At 42.6% G+C, this 10,342-nt stretch overlaps 1 long non-coding RNA gene across 2 annotated transcripts; it reads left to right on the forward strand.

The window, feature by feature from the left end:
• Positions 1–2,012: 2,012 nt before the first annotated feature.
• On the forward strand, positions 2,013–10,021 carry LOC105496863 (uncharacterized). 2 transcript variants are annotated; one of them, XR_011621291.1, is made up of 3 exons: positions 2,013–3,505; positions 7,292–7,705; positions 9,752–10,021. It is a non-coding gene; the product is annotated as an uncharacterized lncRNA (long non-coding RNA). The 2 variants fall into 2 exon arrangements; XR_011621290.1 differs by lacking the exon at positions 9,752–10,021 and having other exon boundaries at positions 7,292–7,448; positions 7,633–9,118.
• Positions 10,022–10,342: the final 321 nt, after the last annotated feature.

The raw sequence follows: 10,342 nt of genomic DNA on the forward strand, positions 1-10,342 counted from the left end.
TTGACCTCCTCCCCTCCAAGATTCTCAGTCCACTGGTCTGGGGAGGACGCTGAGTTTGGGCATCTTTTAAAAAGCTCTCAGGTTTTTCTATGTGCAGCCAGGCTTGAGCACTACCCCTTTGTTAGTGGTGAATTCTAAGTGGTAAAATGGGAAAGGCTTAATCAAGAAGGCCTTGTTTGAGCTAGACCTTATGTAAGATTTGAGGAATAATATTTTGAGACTAGGTAATATATATACACACTACAAAATTTAGAAGTCTAAAAGGATTTATCATGAAAAGTGTATCTTCTCTGTCCTCTCTGGAGGGGAGGCAGCAACTCTGACCAGCTCTCTTTATTTTTATTTTTTTGAGACAGGGCCTCACTCTGTCACCCAGACTAGAGTGCAGTAGTGCGATCATAGCTCACTGTAGCCTTGACCTCCCAGGCTCAAGTGATCCTCCTGCCTCAGTCTCCCAAGTCGCTGGGACTATGGGCGCACACCGCCACACTTGGATAATTAAAAAAACATTTTTTTGTAGAGATGGGGTCTTCTTATGTTACCTAGGTTGGTCTTAAACTCCTGGGTACAATTGATCCTCCAGTCTCAGCCTCCCAAAGTTCTGGGATGATAGGCCTGAGCCACTGCGGGCAGCCTTAACCAGCTCTCATTTATAATACCAGAGATACTCTTTACAGTTGCTATTAAGGATCTTGTCAGATTGGTCAGGGGAAAGGAGAGGAAAAGAGCAGGTGTCATTTTCTGTTCCACAACCTTTCACCAGGCACAGAACATCATTTGGATAGGTATAGCTTGATTGAGGAAATTCATTTAAGAAAAAAACGGAAAGTTGATTTTCAGAATACGACTTTCTTTCCCTCCTCTTCCTCCTCCATCTTTTCAGTTTCTTTCTTTCTTCCTGTCGCAGTAAATTCTGAGTAGCTTGATTTTTTAAAATTAAACTTTTTACTTTGAGGTAATTGTAGATTCACATGCAGTTGGTAAGAAACAGTACCAAGAGATCCCATGTACCATTTGCTTAATTTTAATTCATTTTCATTCCAGTACTAATCAAGAGATTTCAGATCAAACTCTCCAGTACTGTTTTGAAAAACTACAACCCAGAATTGAGAGTGAAGTTGCAGGGGAGGGCGGGGCTGTGGAGGAACAACGTGTTTTCGGTCTTCCCTCATTGTTTCTGGGAAATCACAACTAACATGCAATGTGTCTGTGGCACCGTCTCAGCTGGGGACTAATTAAGTCTCTCTGGCAACAGATGCTGTCCCCTCATTTATATTAATGATGTCTTCCTTTGTGCGCTGGACATGCCAGGGCAAAGGGGGCCAGCTGGGGGAGAGGCTCTCTACTGAAGTGGAACCAGCAGTTTCTACCTGTGTCCTGACTCCAAGTCAGAATATGAGAAAACACTGCACTCGCCCATTCCAGATCCCGCCTTTCTGGTCTCCAGACTCAGGGGAACTAACAAATGGAGGCAGCAAGCGATTCCTGACTCTCAGGTGTCCACACTGACTCTGAATGGTCACTGGATTCCTGGATAGCACAAGCCCTCTGTCAAATGTGATTCATGTGTTACCGATCACATGATAACAGAGTAACTGCAGTCCTTGTCTGCCTCTTCCTTTTTGCACCGCATTGGCAGGAAGGAACACCTGGTCAGAAGCAGGTGGCTGGAAGAAAGGGGTTTTAATCTTTTCCAGTCCAACTCATCTTCCACGATAGTCACCTGCATACTGTGTAACAGGTGGCCAATGCATTGAAAATGCAAACCATCAGGCCTGAGATTTTGTGGGTGAGAAGGTTGTTGGATTATGCATTTCCCCGCTACGGACGTTTTGGCCCAGTATTTGGTTCTTATGCTTATGTCATTTGTGTTAATATAATACATCTGGATATAATAATACTCGGTATTTTTTGTTGTGTGTTTTTTTCTTGTTTTTTGTTCGTTCGTTTGTTTGTTTGTTTGTTTGTTTTTGTTTGAGACAGAGTGTTGCTCTGTCGCCCAGGCTGGAGTGCAGTGGCGTGATCTTGGCTCACTACAACCTCTGCCTCCTGGGTCCAAGTGATTTTCCTGCCTCAGTCTCCTGAGTAGCTGGGATTACAGGCACACACCACCACGCCCAGCTAAATTTTGTATTTTTAGTAGAGACAGGGTTTCATCGTGTTGGCCAGGCTGGTCTCCAACTCCTGACCTCAAGTGATCTGCCTGCTTCGGTCTCCCAAAGTGCTGGGATTACAGGTGTGAGCTACCACACCCAGCCTATGTGGTGCTTTTGGTAAGGGAGCAGATACAAACACGTTAGGTTTCATCACGTTTGTTAAGATATTTAAAATATACAACGGAAGAAAGAGTAGAACCCAACCACTAATAAACATGATCCCCGGCTTCTATAATCATGTGAAGTAGAACACTATGCATACATATGAAATTTAGGTACGTTCTTTTCTAAACTGATAATAACTACCATTTGTTAATATATTCTGGGCAGAATGTTAATGTTTTGCATGATCTCATTTAACCCTTACAACAGGTCTACGGTACATGGTGGTATTATGTCCATTTTATTGCTGGAGCAACCGATGCCTGCAAAGGTGAAGTCATTGCTCAAGGTCCACATGGCTGGTGGGTGAGGCAGGGTTTGGACCCAAATCTGTCTGGCATTGAAGCAGGGACTCTTTATCTGTGTTATATACAGCTGGTGAAGGCTTTGGACCTCTTCTCAGAATATGATTTTCAAATGCAAAAGATAAAATACATAGTACAAAGAAAAGCAATTCTCTGTCACCCAGGCTGGCAGGCAGTGGTACGATCTCAGCTCACTGCCACCTCCACCTCCACCTCCCAGGTTCAAGCGATTCTTCTGCTTCAGCCTCCTGAGTAGCTGGGACTACAGGCACACGCCACTATGCCTGGCTAATTTTTGTATTTTTGGTAGGGAGGGGGTTTCTCCATGTTGTGCAGGCTGGTCTCAAACTCCTGGCCCCAAGTGATCCACCCGCCTCGGCCTCCCAAAGTGCTGGGATTACAGGCGTGAGCCATCACACCTGGCCTTGAAATACCGAAGTATAGTTTTCAACTGTGGTAGGCAGCCTCGAAGGTGGTCCCCACTCATGGCATTTATTCCTTCATGTTATCTCCTCCCTTTGAGTTGGGGCTGGACCCTAGTGACTCACTTCTGATGAACAGATGGGAGAAATGATGGGATGCCAATTCTGAGATGAGGTTCCAGAGATATTGTGGCTTCTTGAATGCTTTCTCTCGCTCTCTCTTGAGTTGCTCCCTCTGGAAGAAGCCAGCTGCCACGTCCTAAGGCAGCTGTGAGGTGGAGAGGTCCATGTGTCTAAGACCTGAGGCCTTCCAACAACCACGTGAGGGAGCTTGGAAGCAGATCCCCACTTTGTGTGGCCTTAGAGAACCGAGGCCCTGGCTGACACCTTGTTACAGCCATGTGACACAGCCGGACCCAGAACCACGTGGCTAAGCTGCACTTGCCTTCCAAAACCGCAGGTAATAAATGTTTGCTGTTTTTAATCACTTGTGTTGAAGTAATTTGCTATGCAGTGATAAATAATATGTCAACCTATTAAAATAAAATAAATTTGGGATATATATATATGGTCTTAGTGAGAAGGCATGTCTGAAATATAGGCAAATTAAAGTTAGATTTTGTATTTTAAGACATATTGGCACTAAGGCTTTGTTCCTTGGCTTGAATAAGAAGATTAGAAAGTGGGACGAACTTTATCAAGTGTAATAACCACATTCTCTGGTATCTGTATTTGATATTTTATTTTTTAAAATTAAACTTTTTATTTTGAGGTAATTGTAGATTCACATGCAGTTGGTAAGAAACAGTACCAAGAGATCCCATGTACCATTTGCTTAATTTTAATTCATTTTCATTCCAGTACTAATCAAGAGATTTCAGATCAAACTCTCCAGTACTGTTTTGAAAAACTACAACCCAGAATTGACAGTGCGGTTGCAGGGGAGGGCGGGGCTGTGGAGGAACAACGTGTTTTCGGTCTTCCCTCATTGTTTCTGGGAAATCACAACTAACATGCAATGTGTCTGTGGCACCGTCTCAGCTGGGGACTAATTAAGTCTCTCTGGCAACAGATGCTGTCCCCTCGTTTATATTAATGATGTCCTCCTTTGTGTGCTGGACATGCCAGGGCAAAGGGGCCAGCTGGGGGAGAGGCTCTCTACTGAAGTGGAACCAGCAGTTTCTACCTGTGTCCTGACTCCAAGTCAGAATATGAGAAAACACTGCACTCGCCCATTCCAGATCCCGCCTTTCTGGTCTCCAGACTCAGGGGAACTAACAAATGGAGGCAGCAAGCGATTCCTGACTCTCAGGTGTCCATGCTGACTCTGAATGGTCACTGGATTCCTGGATAGCACAAGCCCTCTGTCAAATGTGATTCATGTGTTACCGATCACATGATAACAGAGTAACTGCAGTCCTTGTCTGCCTCTTCCTTTTTGCACCGCATTGGCAGGAAGGAACACCTGGTCAGAAGCAGGTGGCTGGAAGAAAGGGGTTTTAATCTTTTCCAGTCCAACTCATCTTCCACGATAGTCACCTGCATACTGTGTAACAGGTGGCCAATGCATTGAAAATGCAAACCATCAGGCCTGAGATTTTGTGGGTGAGAAGGTTGCTGGATTATGCATTTCCCTGCTACGGATGTTTTGGCCCCGTATTTGGTTCTTATGCTTATGTCATTTGTGTTAATATCTTAACAAATGTGATGAAACCTAACATGTTTGTATCTGCCCCCTTACCAAAAGCACCACATAGGCTGGGTGTGGTAGCTCACACCTGTAATCCCAGCACTTTGGGAGACCGAAGCAGGCAGATCACTTGAGGTCAGGAGTTGGAGACCAGCCTGGCCAACACGATGAAACCCTGTCTCTACTAAAAGTACAAAATTTAGCTGGGCGTGGTGGTGTGTGCCTGTAATCCCAGCTACTCAGGAGACTGAGGCAGGAAAATCACTCGGACCCAGGAGGCAGAGGTTGTAGTGAGCCAAGATCACGCCACTGCACTCCAGCCTGGGCGACAGAGCAACACTCTGTCTCAAACAAAAACAAACAAACAAACAAACAAACAAACAAACAAACAAAAAACAAGAAAAAAACACACAACAAAAAATACCGAGGATTATTATATCCAGATGTATTATATTAACACATGTCAACCTATTAAAATAAAATAAATTTGGGATATATATATATATGGTCTTAGTGAGAAGGCATGTCTGAAATATAGGCAAATTAAAGTTAGATTTTGTATTTTAAGACATATTGGCATGAAGGCTTTGTTCCTTGGCTTGAATAAGAAGATTAGAAAGTGGGACGAACTTTATCAAGTGTAATAACCACATTCTCTGGTATCTGTATTTGATATTTGACATCTGGGGCCTTGTGACCCTAGAGAGACTGCCATTCCCAGGGCTAGTCAAAACCTAGAGATAATAAATGACTCACCCACCTGGGAGCATGGGTTTCATATGCAAACCAGCTGGTCTTTTTTGTTTTTTTTGTTTTTTTGAGGCAGGGTCTCACTCCGTTGCCTAGGCTGGAGTGCAGTAGAGTGATTTAAGTTCACTGCATGCCTGGCTAATTTCTGTATTTTTAGTAGAGACGGGGCGTTGCCATGTTGCCCAGGCTGGTCTTGAACTCCTGGAGCTCAACTGATCTGCCCACCCCAGCCTCCCAAAGTGCTGGATTACAGGTGTGCGCCACTGTGCCTGGCTTCAATCACCTCCTTTATTACTTTCTTACACTCTAGGCCACTGTCTGCCTGGCCTAATCACCCCAGGGCTTGGTACCTGGCCCCTGACAACTAGAGACAGTCCCTCCACCTTAGAGCCCACTGAAATTATTCAAGCCAGTCAATGCGAGGCCTACTTACCCTGCTGCTCACTCTCTTCCTTCTCAAGGAGACCACAAAAGGCTCTTGCCCATGTATTCCCCTGTCTCTGCCTCCTGACTGACCCCAGTGTTCTACATGTCACATCCCTCAGCCCCCATGGCATGGTGCATCCCCTTCTCTTGGGATCTGTGAATATAACCAACTGTCGCATCAATGGCAGTCATCTCATGATCTGTTGGTCTTGCCATACCTAAATAATATGAAAACCTACATTTTAAAACAACAACGCAATATGCATGTCATCTTAGGCATTGTCTATTTTATTTTTTGTTTTGATAATTACAAGTGTTAAAAATCTTGTTTTACAAAGATATTTTGTTGCAAATGAAATGACAGCTTTCATATCTCATTTTTCAAGGCTTCTCTCAAGGAAACACCAGAATTATCTAAGACTTTTAAAGTTCAACTCTAATTTTCTTTTTTTTGTTTTTGAGACGGAGTCTTGCTCTATCGCCCAGACTGGTGTGCCGTGGTATGATCTCGGCTCACTGCAACCTCCGCCTCCCGGGTTCAAGAAATTCTCCTATCTCAGCCTCTTGAATACCTGGGATCACATGCCTGGCTAATTTTTGTATTTTTAATAGAGATGGGGTTTCACCATGTTGGCCTGGCTAGTCTCAAACCAATACAACTTACATTAAAAAGGATATGACTGTGAATTCATGGTTCAGTTTTGATGCCATTATGACAGAAATAGTTGTTGAAAGAGTTTTAAGTGTCTCCACATGTACTTAGCTTTCTCTTCTTAAATAAATGGACAGAGAACTTTGTAGACATGGAATTATAGAGAAACAATGTATGTCTTTGAATGAGCAATATAAAACACGGGAGAAATAGGCTGATAATTGCTCAATAGCATTGACTACAAGAAGACTGTGTACCTATCAGGGGTCAAAAAACTTCAATAATTTTGAAGCAGTAGTGAGTGAAATGATATTTCAAGGCATGTCTAACAGTCGAATTGGCTCTGAAAATATCTGTGATTTCTACTAGCGGAAAGTCATGGGTTTTGTTAAAACTACTGGGGTTCCTTGCCTACACTCATAATTAAGCAAAATGCTAAATTTTATTTTAAGGTGAGTGAAAACAAAGATGTATTACTCCCCCATCCAAGGTTCTGGATCCAGTTTGGAAAACTGTTCTAGAGCTTAATTCTCAGCCACTGCCATACTCCCTTTTCCATGGTCAGGAACAAAGGTGGCCGTGAACTCTGAGCTTAGTTCTCATTGTTAGAAGTACCTAAGTATGGTAACCCCAAAGGTGATAGACCACAAGTCTATTCCCAACAAAGGACTACAATTAAGAGAAATGTAGATATGTTCCCAAAATTGTGGCTTTTCTAATGGTTTCAGTGCATGCCAGAGAGTGATCATGCCAGGATGGACCTGAGCTGTTGCCAGCAATGGGGGGATGCCTGGCAGTGGTGTCAGGACACGCATGGCCCAGAGACCCACTAAGACCAGTAGAAACCTTGAGCACTGAAGAGATGATTTCTCCCTTCTTCTCCAGGTATGTAATTACAAATTAAAACTACAGCAACTCATAAAATAAGTATAAGGTGGTCAGACAAAGTTCTTACTTTGCCTAGGCTGACAAATTTTATGCTTTGAGGGAATGTTTAATTATCTCACAAAAAATAATTTTTGGATCCTTCTGCTTTGTTACTGGTGTTAAAAATTAAAATGGAGACCAGGCTTGAAGAATTCCTGAGCAAACAAAGCCAGTTAAGCCATGGAGGCAACGCTGACCATGCTTGATTTGAAAAGGTAAGTGAAACTTAGCTTGGGGTTATTTGTTTGGTAAATGTCTACATTAAAGTAAAATGAAACTTAAGTTCAGCCAATCAGAAGCCACCATCTAATATATAGGTAACTAACTAGGAAATTTCCAGTAGGAAAGATCAAAGAAGACAACTGTGTAACTGTAACCAATCAAATATTTCCTTCGCTTTATGCTACAGTTTGAATGTGTTTCCCCAAGAACATTTGTAGGAAACTTAATCCCCAATGCAACGATGTCAAGAGGTGGAATGTCTGGGAGGTGATTAGACTAGGAGGGCTCCACCCTCATGAATGGATTAATGCTTGAGGTTGCAAGCTGGCTGGCTTGCCCTTCCACCCTCTGCCATGGGGTGATGCAGCAAGAAGGCCCTCGCCAGGTGCTGGCACCTTGATACTGGATTTTCTAGTTTCCAGAACTGTGAGAAATAAATTTCTTTACTTTATAAATTAATTACTCATTCTGTGGTATTCTGTGAAGCAACACAAAATTAAGACACTTTACCTTCATGTGCACCCTATAAAAGACTTCCTCTTGCATCCCCTTGGCAGAGCCCAAACCAGCTTTGATTTGGTGTTTCCTGATTCACAAATCACTGTTTGCTCAAATAAACTCTTTAAAAGTTTATTGTGCCTTAGTTTACCTTTAACACTGGTCAAATGCATACTTTGTCTGACTGTTGGATAATTCAGCACTGGTTAAAGTATTGTAAGTAAGGGAAATACATTTTCACCTTGGAGCCCAATTAAGCTCCCTTCCCAAAGGGGCAGATGACCCCAACGATGGCAACTTGTTGTAACATGTGTTCCTGGATCAGCCATCTGTTGGGCTGCAAGGACAGGGAAGGTCGATAAAGGAAAAGCATACTTTACAGCAAGGTGTGATTCCTGGATAACAGAGACAACAGGCTGCCTGCATTGCCTAGTTGAGTATTGAAGGGAGAAAACTTTGTAAAACATCAACTAATAAATGATACTTAAGTCAAACATTGAACAAATTTCATTAAAAAAGACCAAGAACAATCTGCAAATAATAATAAGGACTAGGAACCAAGAAAGCTAGTGCATTTGACATGAGCCCAGAATAGCTTCACAAACATGCCCCTGAAAAGTGGCAAAGAGGGGTTTCTGCAGAATTGGAGTAGCTTACATGGGAGCAGGGGCGATTCCTTTAGATACTCTAGAAGTAAGGTTCCCACCAGTGCCTCAGGGAGAAAATACAGATACATACTCTAAAGCCAGCACTTCTCACACTTTCCTATGGCCATCCCCTTAAGGACAGAAAAGTAGAAAAGGACTTCTGGGAGGCTAGGGAAATAGTCCGAAGCAGCCTATTTTAAACTCCCTAAGCTCAAATTTTCTTTGAATTTGTATGCTTCATTTAAAAAATATGTGTGGATTTTACATTTCACTCCATTAATATATCTGCAATTGTCTCAGCATGAAAGTTTTTTTTTGTTTTGTTTTTTGTTTTTTTTTTGAGACGGAGTCTTGCTGTGTGGCCCAGGCTAGAGTGCAGTGGCCCGATCTCGGCTCACTGCAAGCTCCACCTCCCGGGTTCGCCATTCTCCCGCCTCGGCCTCCGAGTAGCTGGGACTACAGGCGCCCGCCACCACGCCCGGCTAGTTTTTTGTATTTTTTTTAGTAGAGACGGGGTTTCACCATGTTAGCCAGGATGGTCTTGATCTCCTGACCTCATGATCCACCCGCCTCGGCCTCCCAAAGTGCTGGGATTACAGGCTTGAGCCACCGCGCCCGGCCGAAAGTGTTTTTACGTTGTGTTAATATCACTACATAAAATCATTCCTGTAAGTTCTGATCTGTCCTGTGCACTTTGCCTAACTCAGCCTTTTACAGCATATCTCTGGGGATATATTTACCCACATTTGAGAAAAAACACCTTGAATTATGTATAATAAAATGAAGATATTAACATTTACAAAGTCTCAATAAATTCTTTTGCTATTTTTGTAAAGAAAACTAAAGAACTTTTCTAGGATTTATCTATATATCATCTATCTTTCTCTTTCCCAGTGGTGACAAAGAATCACTCCACAGATTGTTCACTAATTACAAACAGAAAAGAACTGTTACCATAGAGAGACCTGGCACTCACCATGTTAACCAAGTGCTCAAACAGCATCCTTGACACATAAGGGAGTATTCCAATCTTATGGGGAAAAAAGCGGGGGAACTAAAGAGATATAATAACCAAACGCAAATGTATGATGGGATACTACTCTGGAAAAACACACCTATAAAAGACATTTATGGGATTTGTGAAATTTGAATATAAACTGTAAATTAGAGGATATTATCAAATTACTATTAATTTTTAGATATAAAAATGGTATTGTTTATGTACGAGACTATCTGTATTTCTAGGATATTAATATATTAATATTTAAAAGTGAAGTGTCTTTTCTTTTTTCTTTTTTTTTTGAGATGAATCTCACTGTCACTCGGGCTGGAGTTGAGTGGCGTGATCTTGGCTCACTGCAACTTCTGCCTCCTGGGTTCAAGTGATTCTCCTGCTTCAGCCTCCCAAGTAGCTGGGACTACAGGCGTGTGCCACTACGCCCAGCTAATTTTTGTATTTTTAGTAGAGACAAAGTTTCACCATGT

Source organism: Macaca nemestrina, chromosome 3 (genome assembly GCF_043159975.1).
Source record: "Macaca nemestrina isolate mMacNem1 chromosome 3, mMacNem.hap1, whole genome shotgun sequence".
Classification (NCBI taxonomy): domain Eukaryota; kingdom Metazoa; phylum Chordata; class Mammalia; order Primates; family Cercopithecidae; genus Macaca; species Macaca nemestrina.